This window comes from Rattus norvegicus, chromosome 6 (genome assembly GCF_036323735.1).
Source record: "Rattus norvegicus strain BN/NHsdMcwi chromosome 6, GRCr8, whole genome shotgun sequence".
In the NCBI taxonomy this organism is placed as follows: Eukaryota; Metazoa; Chordata; class Mammalia; order Rodentia; family Muridae; genus Rattus; species Rattus norvegicus.
Window position 1 is genome coordinate 98338905 of NC_086024.1, and position 17104 is coordinate 98356008.

Genomic DNA, 17104 nt, shown 5'->3' on the forward strand with positions numbered 1-17104 from the left:
ACTGGGAAGACTAAGGTGGAAATGGTGTTAAAATGTGGGGGACAGGGGACAGGAAGGAGGCACGGTGGTTCCTGATCCCCGTGGGGTGGCAGAGATGACAAAGTATAAACACGGGAGACGAGATAAGTTCTAGTGTCAGGAAAGGCCTCTCTTAACCAGGCAGAGAGAGAAAAGGGAAGGAGCAGGTGCTGCTGGCTTTGTCCAGGAGGTTGCAGGGAAGTCCAGCAAGTCCGTCTCCAACGCCTCAAGTTTTCATGGGAAGGGTTAGCATCCATGGCTGCTGAAAGGGGCTGGGAAAGATGAAGCCTACACGGCAACCAGAAGGCTGGAACCCCCAGACAGTAGAATTTCTATACATACAGAACATGTGGACCCGGTTTCTTGGGATTAGTAAACCAGAAGGTAGAAAAACAATTAATGCTATACTGAACCTAAGTTAATCTTCTTAAGATTTCTAACTTTATGGGGAGGGGCTCATCAATGTGTGATGAGATCCTATCCTCCTCATAAATCCACTGCGATTGGAAACACCACACGTTGTAAATACATCGAATACACACAATGGACCATGCCTCATACCTAGCAGCATGGCACTGGGGAGTGTTGGCTTTTCTTCTCACGAGCAGGAGGCTGTTTAGCAGATGTGATTTGATGCTGCTCCTTAGTCTTACGAGAGAGTAGTGTCTGACAAACCTCCAGCCTGGAAAGATGGAAATTCTCAGTGTGGTTTCCACTAAATATCTATGACTTTTAAAAAAAAATCTATTAACTTTATTTTAGGTGTATGAATATTTGGCCTGCATCTTTGTGTGTGTGCCTGATGCCCACCGGGGTCAAAAGAGGGAGTTAGATCCCTCGAAACCCAAGTTACAGATGGGTGTGAGATACCACATCAGCGCCGGGAATTGAACCTGTGTCCTCTGTGAGAGCAGACAGAATATGCCTCTGGAATATATATCACTTTTATACATTTTTACTTTGTAAAAGCTAAAGACTGCTAGGCCAAGTCATTGTAAGTCATTTCCATTCTTACAAAAAGCAGTAAGATGACAACGTCATCACCCTGAAAGCCTGAGGGGAGGACAGAGGGTTCTGGTTGTGGAGGCTTCTGGGTGAAAGAGTCATCCTGCTCCACTGTAAGCAAATAACATCCTGTATAACAGGAAAAAGAAAAACCCACTTTTCTCCTACATTGTTTTCTGCGCTCTACTTCTGACATCAGACATGTAGGAAGAACAAACCACTTTTCTTCTCTATGTTCACACTCAACAGAAAACAAAAAAGACAGCAGTGACCAAAATGCATAAGAATTTACCCATGCCAGCCAGATTTGGCCACTAGTTGGGAGACCAACACTCAACGCTGATATCATGTGACCGCATCAGATACCAGAGGTGAAGGGTTCAACCTCACAAGACTGCTCCCATTTCATCCACAAGCAGTCCCTAGATTGCTTCGGTGTTGATCTCTCAGGGGTTCCCACAACACCCTCCTTACATTCAATAATTTGTTAGAGTGGCAATCAGCTGACTTCTGGTTGCAGTGTACCCCACAGGAGGTGAGACATCTTGGCAAGGCCCTTTCTGTGGCTAGGGAGAGAGCCGCAAGCTCCCAGCAGCCGCAGTTGAATGTGCCAACGACCGAGAAGGCTGAGCAGGCCACCATGTAAAGTCTCGAGCCTGAATGAATTCTTCTCATGCTGGGCAGCCCCAGCTGCAGTATCGCTTGAGGCCTTGTGGCCATGTGGTCTGTTTTACTGTGGCCACAAGCCTGCCAAGCAATTGTTGGGACGCTTTGTAGTTTTGATAGCAGAAGATACAGCGTCATGCCAGAGCCTGCAGAAACTGTGCTGGGACTTCCATTTCAGAACCTGCCATGAACTTCAAATAACATTTTTCCCACCCCAGATATTTCTGACATATGCATTTTAAGTAATAATGCTATTGCCCACAGTGGAGCAGAAGTGTATTTGTGAGAGGGGGGGAAATGCCTCTCGAATATTACAATGATGTGATTCTCTAAAGTTCACCCCTATCTGATACTCTTATTTCCTCATATTTCATTTCTCTCACTGGGTTTCCTTGGGCATCAAAGCAGCAACATTGACACTGACTTCATGGAACATGTTGAAAGGTACATGAAATCAGGCCTGCAGGACCCACAAATGATGGCTGTGACCGACACACCTCCTCCTCTTTGTTGCTTTTTTGACCTTGAAGGCAGGATGTAGCTTCATGTACCTGACTACATGGAGACTACTACTGTCCCATGCTTATTGCAAGCTTACTGAATGCTATCTGCAATTCCTTGTGCTTTTTTTCATGGGCTAGATTTTGAGAATGAAATAGGACTAGTTTTTATCTAGGTGCTACATGCCCATGCCCCAGCACTTTGAGGCAGAGGTAGGTAGATTATATGTTCAAGGTCGTGGAGACCTAAACGAGATAGAGTTCAAGACTAACCTGAACTGCATGAAACCCTGTTTCAAAAAAAGTAGTTCATGCCTTATTATTTAACCCTACAAATCCTTTAGCCTGTCATTTATTGTGACAAGTACTAAACGAGGCATTAAACATACCTTACTATCAACAAATGAGTATTGAAAGCCCGTTCATCTCTAGTCACTGTTGTCTGTTTTATATTGTGACTTCTTTTCTAACTGACCTTGTCCTGTCATTAAAACTCTTTGATCTTTTGAAATGAAAGAATCCTGATGATATGGGAAATTCTAAAAAAAAAAAAATTCCAAAAAATTTCAGATATGATTTTAAAGAACGTAACACTATTGTTTCCTCAGTTTAATGACAGAATAATTGGGTCTTAACATGTTTTAGAAATCAATATGAACCTTGGCCACACTCATACAATTGTTGAAACTGACATATGAATGTAGGGTCTGCAATCATGAAGCAAATTCAGTGTCGTAAAAGAGGAGCCATTGGTCTGTGACTGACATTGGAGATATGTTCGTGAGTTGTCAGGTGACATTGAAAAGCAATTCACTGGCACATAATAAACAAAAAATTCCTATTCAGATTGATCAAACAGCTCTGACAACTGTCTGCCATTCCAGTGATGTCTGGGATTGCAAGGAAGGGCGCCTGCCAATTTTTTAGGAACTAACAATACTGTAGCAACCATTGGGTTGAACCAGGCTTGGGGATGCAGGGCTATAATCCAAACACTGGCGAGTCTAAGGTGGGGAGATTGTGAGCTGAAAGCTTGGGCTGAAGAGTGGGGCCCTGTCTCAGACAACAGGAAAAGTTTGGTCTGCCGAAACCTAAGTACCACTAGGGAACTAGATGGTTTGAGAACAAACTATGGGAAGTGTGCTTGAAAGCTCTTGCACTAAACTTCTAATTCACATCTCTGTCATTTTCACACTGTAGATAGAAAATGTGACTGCTCTTCTAGAAAGTGCAGTACGGACAGGAAACGCTGTCCAATCCTTTTTGCTACAGGCAGAAGTCAAATAATTTCACGACACCAACTGGCAGCAAGATTTGTAAAAATGTTCATTTGCTAATTCATTGTTTAGGTAACGGAGAGAAATGCAGATGTTGCAGAGGGAACAAGCAAGTACCAAGCACCACGTATGGTTATGATTGTGTTTTTATCCACTTCATGAAGAACGTAAGGAAAACTAACTCCGACTAGGTGCATCTTAGCAACCTTCACTGGAAAACTGTCCAAGTGTTTGGATGAAAAAAAAGATTTCATGCTATCCAGAAGCCAGAGAAAGCCGATGGCTCACATAGGTTAGGAATTTCCATTCAGAAAGCTTGCTGGAGTGGTAAGGCTTAAACAGTGCCCATATCCAGAAAGTTATACTTAACACCCAGGGCCGTGTTACAGTAGTAGAAGTACCCCCTCCTTCCACTTAGTCAGGAACTCAACTCTTCAAAGTATTCTTGAGGACCCCAGGGATGTCCCACATACATTAGTTGGTTAGTCCAGGACATTCACTTTCCTAATGTGCCTGGCTACTGCCACGCAGGGCCTCTACTAAATTAAATATCAGCTGGAGGTAGGTTCCAGTGTTGTTTGACCCAGGCAGGGTGGCTCACATCTGTAATCCCAGCCAAGGCTATGCTAACCTGAATTACCTAGCAAATGCCAGGTCAGCCTGATCTCCATATTGAGACAACATCTCAAAAAATAAAATAAAACAGTAAAATTTAAAATGCTGTCACATTTAAAATATTCTACACCAAGGACAGATCCTGGCAACACTGTCACGCACTACTTGTGGCCTTCATGTTTGCCTCGTTGCAAGTATTCAGGAGGACTGACTACAAAGTGAGAACGCACGGAGTCATAACCACTCTGCACCTTATTGTATTACCCCAGCAAGACTGCTTAAGCCCTAATGCACGGAAAACCAAACAGAATCACTCTGCTCAACTCCTTAGTTTTTGTAACTGCATCCTATTCTACCAAGACTCTCCCCTATAGGATAAGTGGCTTGGAGAGTCAGCTCCCCTTGGGCTCGTCTTAGCCTATAGGGACCTATATATGCCTGAAATCTGATCGTTTGCATCATTCCAATTATTTTTCCCTGAAAGCATTTTTTTTTTCTTTTTTCTTTTTTTCGGAGCTGGGGACCGAACCCAGGGCCTTGTGCTTGCTAGGCAAGCGCTCTACCACTGAGCTAAATCCCCAGCCCCCCCCTGAAAGCATTTTAAATGCTGAAATCAAATTAAATGGACTAGGTGCCAATGAATCAGGCAACAAGCAAGCTGCCCATATCTGTCCATAGCTGTATTAGAATCTCAGCATTCGCCTACATCATTACCTTCCTATGATCCTTGTAAAAGTTGGCGAGTGTCTGGAGGAGGAACCAAACTGTAATGAACAGTCTGAAGGCCCAGCCTTCTACAATCCCTCTTCTTCCAAGTGTCCTCACTGTGTGGTCCGACTTCTCAGGCTACTCTATTAAACATTGTATCGAGGTCACTTGGAAAACCAAACAGGGTGATCCACGGGGAAGAATTATGAAAATATTAAATATTTTGATCCCAGGTGGAAGATTTGGAATTTTGTAGTGTTGACAAAATAATCTTGTCTGCCTGTCCAGTTCTAACCTTGGCTGTGTGTGTCTGAGTCCATGTCTCTAAGGACTGTGTGGGATTATTCTATTTATCGCTTTATTCATTTATTTAGTGGTATTTGGGATTGGGACAAACTATTTTTAAAGTGATTCATTTTAAGGGACGCTGTGATGACTTAGCTCAACTCCCTGATTTTTTTAACTGAGGAAAATGAGCCCCAAAGGAGGAAGGATCATTTAGTTGGGGTTGGCAGAACACAAGTTCCTGGTCCACACAAATGCTCACTTCCCTACATCACGGAGGTGTTCTCCAAGACATTCTCTCTTAAGTTCTGGGATTGTCTACACCAACAGTCATCCAACATGCTTATTCACTGGGTTTGCAAAGCAACTATGACATCCGTACACCAACCCTCACTTCCTGAGCTTCTACAATGTCCACGGAGCCCAGTACAAGAGCCACACAATGGTGTCTGTTGACCTCTTCCTGGGTAAGGCATTCTTTGGGAAACTGGAGCTAGAGACAGCTAGACAAAAACCTCTCTGCATGACAGAGCTTACGGTCCATTGCAACAGTAGACGTAAATTGCAAGAATATAGGTGGTAAACGTAACCTGTTCTCCGAAGCTTGCTTATGGGACTCACAACCAACACTGGCCTTTGTGTACCTTTAGTTAGAAATGTCTGGTTTTTTTCCTCCATCCTGAAGTAATATGCAAGCTTCACATTTCCAAGTAAAGGCTACAGGATAGACAAAATCTGCATGACCAACCAACTGACAGATGAAATGGAGTCATATAGGGGCGAATCAAAGAAAAGAACAGAGATTAGAAATCTGCTCAGGAGTAGGCATGGCTCTTCATGACCCGATCGCGACTAATTGACTTAATAGAGGCATTATTTACATACAATAAAACAGTTATGTTATGTGAGTTCAATGTGTTTTGAGGTATGCACATATCACTGTGCTTCGAGATGGTGTCCTTTCTTTCTAGCCACATAGTCTTGTCAGCTCCACTTTCCTGCAGACCCCAGGCTAACTACACTCTGAAATTGTCTTCGCTCCAGCAGCAAGTCTCAAAGAAGTGCTTTCCAGACCTTGGGGCGGACACATGACCCTGAACCTAGTTATGACAGAACTTGTAAATAGGATACCAGACAGGATTTGGAGAAATGTGACATAGACATGACCAGAGAGGTCCTGAAGGGGACGGAAGGATGACTCAGTTCAAGGGAGCAGACTTGACCTTCCAAATGCAGAACAAAACCAAGAAATGTCGATAACTCGCAGGACAGCCTTCCACTGGTCACCTACAGTCTCAGAAGGGTAGAGCAAAGGCGGGACGTGGAGCTGAAGTCAGAACTTCAAAATCATTGGGAAGGGAGATGCAGGAAATGTCTATAATTCCGAAGATCCACCTTCTTGTTTGGTACATGGCGTATGCTTAATATTATTATCTCTGATCATAAGATAACTCTGCAGAGATGTGACTTCCTCAGGACAGCTACTTACACAGAGGAACCAACCTGTCCTAGCAAGTCCCGGTATAAAATTAATCAGGTTCTTGTGACTGACTCTGGTTCTTCACAGGCAAGTTCTGACACACTTAGCCATAGGAAACTTTATAAGTTTTCCAGTGGAAGAGCCAAGCAGCTAATGATTCTGCGTTACCCACCAGAGAGAAAAAAAAAAAAAAAGAAAGAAAAGGAAAAGAATATCAAAGAGAAACACTATCCACACAACATTTGGAAAATATGAATTGCGGATGGCTCAGGGCGCACGGAAAGAAAACCGAGCTGAGATTAATGTTAAGCAGTATGAGATGTTTCACATTTGCTTTAATTGTTCTGTTACAAGCTTTATTCTAAATGCTTATTGAAAATCCCAGATGACTGAAAAAAAATAAAAAGATGCAACTTCCACTGGGAATTAACATCTAGAGAGAAGCTATTTTTGAGTATATTATTCAGTGGCTTTTTTTTTTAAATGTTTGAGCAGTAGTTTTCCTCCAGTGGAAACCACAGTTGTTTTGGAGAGAGTGACGATGTCACCCAAATAGCTTGCTAAAGTGAGCACTCCCATCCTCATTCTGAGACTTTTCTCACTCACCTTTCATCAAATGGACTTACTGACTTATGACGTGAAGAGGAGAAAAGGGGAGGGGAGGAAAGTATAGAGACAGACAGACACAGATAGACAGACACACAGAGAGGAAGAAGCAGACAGATGCATACACAGAAAGAGGGAGAGAGACAGACAGACACAAAGAGAGACGGGCAGAGGCAGAGACAGAGACAGAGGCTTTCCTTGTGCACGGAGCCAGAGTTAGATGAAAAACACAAAAATCCTGGAGCATTCACCATCCAACAAGAGCCTCTTGTTTAGAAATGTCTGGCCAGACGTCCAGCCGACCATGTACCAAGCTTGAAGATGCTTCTCCTCTAGAGACATGAGCCAATTTAAACTTCGCTTCAAGTAAACTACATGATATTAATTTGTATTACAACCATAAGATCCTCAAATCCCAGCAGATGCAGTGGCTCTGCCAGAGGACCTGGGTTCGATTCCTAGAACCCATATGGTGAATTACAACCTGTAACTCCTGCTTCCTCAGGCACCAGACAGGCATCATAAGATACACAGACATACATGCAGACAACACCTAGATGTATAAAGTAAAAATAAATTTAAAAAATAATTCAAAGAACGATAATATACTTTTTGCAACTCACTGTGATTAAAAAATAAGATAAAATTTAGGTTGGTTCATACCGGATTATGAAATTGTTACTCATCTGCCATGAAGAAACTTAGCATTCTTGCAGCTGCGAAATTATGTATGATGTAAACTCTGAGTCTTATCTCTACAGAGAGTGAAGACTAAGGAAAGTAAAAGCTCATTTTTAAACTAGGGAAGCGATGCTCTCTATTCATAATTCACTTCAGGGTGAAAGCTTATATAACTATGTAAGGAAATTAACATGGCTTGCCCCAGAAAAAAAAAAGCTGTTTCAGCTTTGCCTCTCTGTAAAAACATCTTTTGATCAGTCTAGCTAGGGGAGCGTTGTCTGATTTGAGATCAAATTCAAATTATCATTATTCTTAAACACCGAGGCTTGACATTAACTGTGAAAGTCTTGTGGTTTCACATTCTGCTTCATCATAGGCCAAGTGTGGTGGTGTATGATGTCTTTCTAGTTTTTGGGAGGGAGAGGTGAGAAATGCAGTAACTCAAGGCCAGCCTGATCTATATAGATGGTTGAGGCTAGCCTAAGCTACATGAAACCTGATCTAAAAGAAATTACATTTGTATGTGAAGAGATAATACCCAACGATATCATCGTGTAATAAATTCACCAGGCGGGTAATATAGTATCTCACCATTTGCACATAAAGGAAGGAGCAGGAAATACAGACTAATGGCATGACCAGCTTACAATTACTATCAGTCTTGAATAACACAGGCCTGAATATGCAGATCAACATATATATATGTATATATATGTATATATACATACACATATATAATATGTTGTATATGTATCATATATGTATGTATATATGTATGTATACATATATGTATTTTCTTGTGAGATATCTGACAATTTGAAGAAACATATACTGCATAGATATTAAAGAAATGAAGCAAAAGGTATGTCGTGAATCTATAAGTAAATAAATATAAATGATGACCTATCTTACTGCGTACTACTATAAACATGTATAAATCTTATTTGAAAGTTAGAACTTAACAACGCTCATGAAGTACAGATCAAACAAGTACAGACACCACACGTGGCTCTATTCACAGCAAAAAGAAATGCAGGTAAACAAAAATGCAAATTAAGTCGCATCTACATACAACGTACAGCCGCCCATGTGGTCCTGGCATAGCCTTGCACTGCCTCCTGCTGCTACTGATGTGAGCTCAGGTGTCGTAAGTGTCTGATTAAAGGAATGTTATGTGAGGATAAATTATCTCCATGTGAGCAGTAAATTGTGGCTTGCAGTGGAAAACAATCTTTCATCTGCTGGGGAGATGGCTCAGTGGGTAAAGGGCCTGCTAGACAAACATAAAGATGTGAGTTCAAGCCCTTAGAACGCATGTAAAACCCTATATGGCGCTGTATTCCATAATCTTAGCATGCTTATAGCCGGGTGGGAGGCAGAAACAGGAGAATCCTTGGAAACATGCAGGTCAGCTAGTCTGGCATAGAGAGTGGCAAGTAACCAAGAAGAGACCTTGTTTCAAGGCACATAGGGGAAAAGCAATACCCGAAGGTATCATCTGATTTCAACATGTACACTAGCACATATGTGTGTGTGTGTGTGTGACACACACACACACACACACGCACCATGTAGTTTATTCTGGCTACAGGCATTTTCACCCTATACAAAATATCTATTAATTTCAATGATAAGGTCCTCAACCAATAGGTTATTAGTAATGTTTTGGAGAAGTTGAAACTTGTATATGAATTTTTGGGTTCTTTTTTTTTTTTTTTGGAGCTGGGGACCGAACCCAGGGCCTTGCGCTTCCTAGGCAAGCGCTCTACCACTGAGCTAAATCCCCAACCCCTGAATTTTTGACTGGTGGGAAGGTATAGTGTTGCGATCTCTACCTCCTGGCACTCAAGAGTCAATGCTGATAGGTAATTACCTATACCCCAAAGCCATGTCCAACCTTTTGACATTGAGACACAGCATTGTCAGCTACAGTGCTCGTGTTCAAGAAGTAGACTGTAGAAGACCTTTAATCCCAGCACTTGGGAGACAGAGGCAAGGGGATCTTTATAAGTTCAAAGAGAGCCTTCTCTACTCAAAGGAACTCCAGGACAACCAGGACTACCTAGAGAAACCCTATCTTAAAACAAACAAACGAAACAGCTACTCCATAGAACAGTGGTTGAGTTGAGAACCTTTGGGGGTCAAACAACCTTTCAACGGGGGTCACATATCAGATATCCCACATATCAGATATCCCACATATCAGATATTTCCATTACAAGTCATAACACTAGCAAATTACAGTTATGAAGTAGCAATGAAATGGTTCTATGGCTGGGGGAGGGGTGGTCACGGCATTAGGAATGTTGAGAACCCTTTCTATAAAGTCGCAGAACAAAAGTAACAGAGAGAGGAAGAGAGAGAGAGAGAGAGAGAGAGAGAGAGAGAGAGAGAGAAATGAAAACACACATATAAATAAAAATAAAATAAATCTTTTTTTTAAAGAGTTTATGTTGAACAGCTTTGGTGTTAAGAGTTAGACACACCAGCTAGAGAAGTCAGGAGAACTTTTCTGAAAGGGTTTGCTCACTTGCTGTATTTGAAATGCCTCTAGCCACATGCACACTACACTCAATGCACATTGCTGTGAGGGTGCGGCTAAGTATTTGGTAAACTATTTTAGAGCACACCCCCATCCACCAGAGCTGTGAGCTTTCACCACACAACTATCATAGTAGCTTGAGTGGCAAAGGGTGTGGCAGGATCCAGAACCTCATTTCTCCTGCTTCTTAGCTTGCAACTTAGTTCTTTTACCTGTCTAATCATTAACTCCTGACACATAATATGATAGCCCTCACTGGGCTATCACGGAGCTTTGGTGAGAAAGCATGGATAAATTGCATAGCTCAGATTTAGATGCAAAAAAAAAAAAAAGTATTTATGTACCTGGTACCAATCCTAAATTCTAGAACTGCCAAGATGAAAAAAGTGTTCTGATTTCTTAGTAATTCTCAAACTGCACACAAGCATTCAGATTAAACAAATTTCTGTTTGACTATACTAGAATGGATCCTCCTGGAAAGATTCAGGGCCACGGTCTAAATTAAAATGTTGGTGTGGCGTGTAATAGAGGACTGGAGGTGGGGAAAGGTTGATTCACAAACACTCCTTCTGTTCATCCGTGTGCTTCCTTAGAGATGGTGACATCGTTTACTTCCGAGGGGGGTGAATTTAACAATTCAAACTTTAACCCGTGGGTTAAGAAATATGGCGAAACCTTGCAAGGGTCTTGTCAGGAGAGGAGCTACCACTGTATTCAAAGATGAGACTCGTGCCCCTTTCTTTCACATCTTCCCTTTCTAGAATCCTCTTGAGTTGTGTCTTTTGAGAGTGCACAGTCAACTGTGATGTCAGAATAATACTTGAGTGTCCCTTTCACCTTTAGTTAAAGAAACCATTTATCAGGTCTCATTCCACACATTTAAACTTTCTGCTTTAGTCACCAAGATTTGAACACCTGGCCTTATAAGAATCTCTTTCTCCTTTTACTTTCAGCCATTAAACTTTATTTCCTGGAGAAAAATGTAAGTTTCTGCAAATTCGAACAGAAGGTGCAGAATTCCTACAGACTCCCTTTCTGCCCACACACCCCAGACCCTGTTGAGTTACCTTGGCTCCCTTGTCAAAGATGGGGATCCACTTCATGTGAATCTGTTTCTGAGCTGTCAAGTCTTGGAGGTCTATTTGTTCCTTCTCTGTCAACACCGCACTGTCTTGATTAGTTTTATAGTAAGTCGTGGTCAGACGGGGTCATTCTTTTGAATCTGTTTTTCTCCTATAGTCTTTGTTCTGGTCTCTACCTTACTTTATTGATTTTAGAACTAGTTTAGTGATAATCACAAAGTAAGTTGTTGAAGGTCTCGTTAAACCGTATCGAGTCTGCAGACCCCTTGGGTTGAATGGGACTTGTTGATAACGGTGAAATTGCCTGCCCACCGCTGTGGAGCACCAGCCCACTTCTTTAGGTTTCCTTCGTGTTCGCTCAACATCAAACTTTTGCAGTTTGCCTCCCGAAAGTTATATACAGATTTTGTTTTGTTCAGGTATAACTCCATTTGTGCTAGTATAAATGACATTGTTTTAAATTCACATCTAGTTGCTTATTTTTCTATGCATGGAAGAGATTCATATATTAAATCTATCCTGCAACCTTGTCATAGTGGCTGATTTGTTTCAGGAGTCTTTATGTGTATGCCTGTATGAGTGGTGTGTGTGTGTGTGTGTGTGTGTGTGTGTGTGTGTGTGTTTGTGGTATGTGTGTGTATGCTTGTGTATGTGTGTGTATGTGTGTGTCTTTGCATTTCAGTATGTTTGTGTGTGTGTATTTGTGTATGTGTGTATGTTTGTGTATGTATGTGTGTGTTTGTGTGTGTGTGAGTGTATGTGTTTGTGTGTCTTTGCATTTCAGTATGTTTGTGTGTGTTTGTGTATGTGTGTGTGTATGTTTGTGCATATATGTGTGTGTTTGTGTGTGTGAGTGTATGTGTTTGTGTATCTTTGCATTTCAGTATGTTTGTGTGTGTTTGTGTATGTGTGTGTATGTTGTGCATGTATGTGTGTGTTTGTGTGTGACAGAGTGTATTTGTTTGTGTGTGTGTCTTTGCATTTCAGTATGTTTTTGTGTGTGTTTTCGTGTGTGTGTGTGTGTGTGTGTGCACACGTGCGCGCGCGCACACACGTGCCCATGAATGCATCCATGTGTGGAGGCCAGAGGTTGGCATCAGGAGTCTTTTTTTACTACTTTCTACCTACCTACCTACCTACCTACCTACCTATTTATTTATTTATTTATTTACATTTTGAGACAGGGACTCTCCCTGAATCTAGAGCTCTGCATCTAGGCTTTTGGCCAGAGAGACTCCAGGATTCACTTATCCGGGCTTCCCTAGCACTGAGGTTATATGTGTTATTCGCCTGTCCTGGCCTGGCTGTTACATGGCTTCTGGGGATCCAAACGCTTGCATTTAATCCACTAAACCAGAGGTTCTCAATCTTCTTAATGCTCCAAGCCTTTAATACAGTTCCTCATGTCATGGTGACCGCCTCCCACACACACAAAATTATTCTCATTGCTATTTCATAACCTCAGGTTTGCTACTGTTATAAATCATAATGTGAATAGTTTTCGAAAACAGAGGCGTGTGGGGGGTCGCGACCCACAGGTTGAAAATCACCCCCACTGAGCGTCTCCTCGACCCAGTATTCTACTTAAAAAACTTTCGTGGTTGCCTTGGAGTTTGCAACATACATTTGTGACGAATCCGGGTCCACTTCCAAGTATTACCTTGCCTCACTGGTAATGCAAGTGCTTCTACCAGTTTCTCGTTCCTCCTGTCCATCCGTTTCCATCGCGGTGTCGCTCATTCCTCTCTCCTGTCAGCAAGAAGCCAGAATACATTTTCTCTGCCAGGTTTCTGGGCAAACAACGTGCTAGAGCAATTAAAGGTAAGCAAGAAAAAGGTGTTTTCTTTTCCTTTGCTTGGGTCCTTCTGTGTTTTTCCTTTTTACAAGGTTTCAGTTTTCAGATCTATTTCGAAGATCTTTCGGCGTTTCTAACAGCCAGGTCTCCTGGCAGCAACTCGCTTTAGTTTTTGCTGCCTGGGAAAGTCGATCTGACTTCGCTTTGATGAAGGAGGACGCTTTGACTTCCCATTCTTTTTTCACCACTTAGGTTGGTGGGAGGGTCTTTTCTTCTTCAGCTGGTTTAAACATTCCATCCTTCTGTCTTCTTGCTAGAATGATTTTGACAAGGGTTGATGGCACTCTCATCTTTGTTTCTGTGTAAGCTGTGTCCTGTCGCACCTCCTTATTCCCAGACTTTTCTTTCCAGCTTCTCTTCTTTGATTCTCCAATTTAAATACACTATTCCTGGGTGCCCAGGGGTTTGTTTTGGTTTGGTTTTGTTTTTGTGGTTGATTTCTCTGAAATCCCAGCATCTATGGTTTGATTTTTATCAGTAATTTTGGAAAACCCTGAGTTACTGATTTTCCAGTATGCCCCTTCTCCTGTTTCACCTTTTGCCATTATCCTACTCCCAGTTGTTAGGAATTATCCCCTCCCCCCCCCTTTTTTTTGCATGGCATTTCAGTTCTCAAAGTTCGTATTGACATATCTTCCAACTCATGCATTTCTTCTTTGCTGGGTCCAGGCCACTGGTGAGCCCAACACAGGCATTCTATTTTCATTTCCAGTGCTTGCAGGTCTTCTTAAGCCTTGTTTGTACACTGTGCCTGCGTTACTCACCTGAGGTTACCTGCTATTCTCCCAGTATACCTCTTACTGTGTTAACTGGCTATTTCAAAGGCCTGGTCTCTTCTGCATTTAAGCCTTATTCGGGTGGTGGTTGGCTTATCATTTTAAACCATGGATGGTGTGTGTGTGTGTGTGTGTGTGTGTGTGTGAGAGAGAGAGAGAGAGAGAGAAGAGAGAGAGAGAGAGAGAGAGGGAGAAGAGGATGACACTCACAGGTGTGCATATGCTTGTGGAAGTCATGATGTTGGCATCAGGTGTCCAACACTTTCCAACTTTTTTTTTTTGAGACAGGGTCTCTCACCAATCTGGCTAGACTTGCTAGCCAATGAACCCCAAGATTCCTCCTGTCTGCACCTTCCCAGCACAGGGATTACAGAAACATGCTACTCTCTGCATGGATTGTGGGATTGAACACAAGTCCCCGTGCTCGAGCCATAAGCACCTGAACAATCGAGCGATCAGTCCAACAACCCCCTCCTCCATTCCCCGTCCCCCCACTGCCACTTTTTTTTGGTCTTGGTACTTCTTATTTGAAAACAGAGGAGCTGTATTAGGAACGTGGTAGACAGGCTATAGCACACAGTTTCAGTGTGACTAAGAATTAGGCTATTATTTACTGAAGCAATTGGAGACTAAAATTTCATGTATTGTCTGTTTCGTTTGCCGCGTTGTCTCTGGGTGTCCCTGAACACTCCTACAATAGGGTGAGAGGCTTGAGTTCTTTCAGGTGTAATGTTCTGCTATTGTACAGGCACTCTAATATGGTGAGGGGGTGGGGCAGCATTCTGCAGTCCTGTGATTGGCTCTCAGTTGTGCTGTTGCTCTGAGTATCTCCCTTTTCCTCCCTGTGAGGTTAGAACTGGCCTTAATTGGGGTTTCCCCTTTGCTTAGATTTAGTTGACTTTGGTAGACCCCAATTGGTAAGGTACCAGTAAACTCACTTTCCTGGAGGGCGGCTGAACCCAGTGGAGGAGAAATCTGTAAGTATTCAACTGTTTTTATTTTATTTTTTGTATTTTCTATTGTGCTTTAAAGGTTACCATACAAAGTCGTGGTTTCTACTGTGACACTTTTCATACATACATGTCATTTCACTCTGTTCCTGCCCTCACTGCTGTCCCCTGGTCCCCACCTAGCTCATTTCACTTCTTTCCAGTAGCCCCTCCTCCTGCTTTCATGTTGTGTTGTAGATTTCAGTGCCCTTTGTCCCCCCTCGGTGCTCCTTACAGATTCCCTTTACATCTTGTTCTTCTTTGAGTCTAGGAGCATTTTTTAAAGGATTACACACCACCCCCATATGCACGTGCATAACCCCTTGGCAAAAGCAAAAGGACTTTGGTCTCAGATTTTCATAGCTGGAACTAGTTGTGTTCCCAGAGGGAAACTCAGACATCTTAAAATAGCAAACCTCAAGGAAAGTACACAGGGGAGAGAGCACCTGAGTTTTAAGTTTGCAAGTTGCTCTGTGCTGTGACCAATGATTCCTGGACTGCAGTTTCAAGTGCTCCTGATGATACATCTCTGGCCGTGGCACTGGCTCTGCTCCCAGTCAACTGTGATCTAGTATGTTGGGTAGTTTTGTCGACTTGACCCAAGTCATCTGTGAGGGGGAACCTCAATTAAGAAAATGCCTCCATGGGGGGTAGGGTAGAAGAAAAAAAAAAAGAAAAGAAAATGCCTCCATAAGAGGTGGGTTGTAAGACTACCTATGTCTTATGAGCAATAACACACACAGAGGCTCACACAGGCACACACACACACAGACACACACACACACACACACACACACACACGCACACACACACACACACAAAAGAGGTGGGTTGTAGGCAAATCTGTAGGGAGTTTTCGTGGGTGGTCCCATCCCTGGGCTGGTGGTCCTGGCTTCTATAGGAAAGCAGGCTGAGCAAGCCATGAAGAGCAAGCCACTAAGCAGCACCCCTTCAGGCCCCTCCCTGTTTGAGTTCCTATCCTGACTTCCTTGATGAGCACTGATTTGAAAGCAAAGCCAAATAAATCCTTTCCCCAGCAAGTTGCTTTGGCCAGTGGTGTTTATCTCAATGATAACCCTAAGTAGGACAACTGATAATCTGTGATTGTCCGTATCTGTCTCTAATTTTTAGGACAGTAGTTCTTCTGTGACTTCAACTCTGATAATTACAGATTTCAGTTTGTTTAGCTTTTTCCTTGTCAGAGATGGAAATGACAATTATTTTTGCTGTGTGTGTGTGTGTGTGTGTGTGTGTGTGTGTGTGTGTTCTGGTTTGGTTTTGGTTGTACTGAATATTCAACCCAGGTCACGCTAGGCCACAACTCTACCAATCAGTTGTGCCCCAGCTACAGATCCTAAGCTCTTTGCGTATGAGACAGGAAACAGGAAAGCCCTTAGCATTTCTTTTTGAATTCTTTTTTTTTTTCTTAAGAAGCCCAGGCAGGCCATATAGATTGGCCACATAAAACCATTCTGGAAATCAGTCTGGAGGTTCCTCAGAAAATTGGACATTGAACTGCCTGAGGATCCAGCTATACCTCTCTTGGGCATATACCCAAAAGATGCCTCAACATATAAAAGAGACACGTGCTCCACTATGTTCATCGCAGCCTTATTTATAATAGCCAGAAGCTGGAAAGAACCCAGATGCCCTTCAACAGAGGAATGGATACAGAAAATGTGGTACATCTACACAATGGAATATTACTCAGCTATCAAAAACAACGAGTTTATGAAATTCGTAGGCAAATGGTTGGAACTGGAAAATATCATCCTGAGTGAGCTAACCCAATCACAGAAAGACATACATGGTATGCACTCATTGATAAGTGGCTATTAGCCCAAATGCTTGAATTACCCTAGATCCCTAGAACAAACGAAACTCAAGACGGATGATCAAAATGTGAATGCTTCACTCCTTCTTTAAATGAGGAAAAAGAATACCCTTGGCAGGGAAGGGAGAGGCAAAGATTAAAACAGAGACTGAAGGAACACCCATTCAGAGCCTGCCCCACATGTG